The sequence below is a fragment of the Nelumbo lutea genome, chromosome 6 (assembly GCF_056320005.1).
Source record: "Nelumbo lutea isolate HS-2025 chromosome 6, American lotus-T2T, whole genome shotgun sequence".
NCBI lineage: Eukaryota > Viridiplantae > Streptophyta > Magnoliopsida > Proteales > Nelumbonaceae > Nelumbo > Nelumbo lutea.
This window is the reverse complement of record NC_142689.1, coordinates 68202222-68203695: the sequence shown is the minus strand read 5'-3', so window position 1 is coordinate 68203695 and position 1474 is coordinate 68202222. Positions and strand designations below refer to the sequence as shown.

The window sequence follows — 1474 nt, the reverse complement described above, 5'->3', positions numbered from 1 at the left end:
ACTATGCATCCCATGCAACCCGACACAAGGAAAGCTACTCTTCTCTGGCTTGTCTCTGCTTGCAATTATATATATAACTAAGCTATGCCCATTGCTCTCTCCATCCCAAAAACAATCTCTTCTCAGAAACCTATCTGCAGCAAATCTCTTCCTTTAATTTTTTCCTCAAGACCCTTATTTCTCTCAAGCTCACACAACAAAACATGATCAACAACAGGAAGCTTCTTGCCATGGCAAGAAAGTGGCAGAAGTTGGCAGCCATCGGCAGGAGAAGAATCTCAACACCGCCAAGAACTAAACTGCAACGGGATGTAGATGAGTGCAGCGCAATGGTGGCTGTTAAAGATCACTTCGTTGTGTACACAGCTGATCAGAAACGTTTTGTTATTCCGTTGGCGTATCTCAACAATCCCATCTTCATTGAGTTACTCAGAATGTCCGAAGAAGAGTTTGGACTGCCAAGCGATGGGCCCATCACATTGCCATGCGACTCGGCGTTTGCAGAGTACATCATCTCAATGATGCAAAGATGTCCTTCAAGAGACTTAGAGAAGGCATTAGTTGTGACCCTATCTACATATCGGTGCTCATTGTCTTCTTTTCTCCATCAAGAACCAAGAAATTGCCCTATACCTGTCAATGGCTTTTGAACAAGTCATATTTTGCTATGACCCATTGAGACAATGCAATATCTTCAAATACTCTTCTTTTTTTTTTTTTTAATTTGTAAATAATTATACATATACAAATTTTGTAGTTGTATGATCAGCAGAATTTTTGAATGAAAAATATCGAGTTCACTTATTCATGCAAAATGTATATTGGTGTTCCCATACAAGATCAGTATTACTTGTTCCGGCAACCTGATCTTTTATCTTTAGAAGGGTCCATCAATCTATAAAAATTATTAATTTTGTTTATATAATAGGAAGTGATGCTTTTGGTGGCAACAAGACTATCGCAGCAATCGAGTGGGCCATGGCGGAGTTACAACTCTAAACTCTGAAGAAATTGTAGTAACGGACTAAAAGGGACCCGGTGGATGGATCAACCCACTAACAAAAGGGAGATGGAGCTTTTGATAATGTGAAAGAGTAAAATAGTAATAAACTGTATATTGAACTTTTCTTTTTAATTCACATTCTTAACATGAAACATACTTGAATTATTAGTGCCTCCTTTGTGGTTTGTGAAGCAGTTTTACACGTAAGATTGGCTGCGAAGTCTCTCATTCCTTGCACATTCCTCCTGAAAAGCTTTAAGAAGGAAGAACAAAGCCTTTGCTCTGCTATAGCTGCAGTGTATTTCTACTAGAGGGCATCACAAACTTAACTTTCTGCTCTGTTTGAAGCCCAAGCTGTACCATATCTAGTTTCTGTTGTGTACCGTTCACAATGCCCTCCAAAGGGTTGATAAAGTTTCACAGAACAGTTGTGCTATTAATGGCATCTTGAAAGTGTGAACTCATTGAATT

General features: G+C 38.9%; 1 pseudogene; it reads left to right on the top strand.

The window, feature by feature from the left end:
• The first annotated feature begins 203 nt into the window (after window positions 1–203).
• On the top strand, window positions 204–650 carry LOC148849444 (auxin-responsive protein SAUR68 pseudogene; annotated as a pseudogene).
• Window positions 651–1474: the final 824 nt, after the last annotated feature.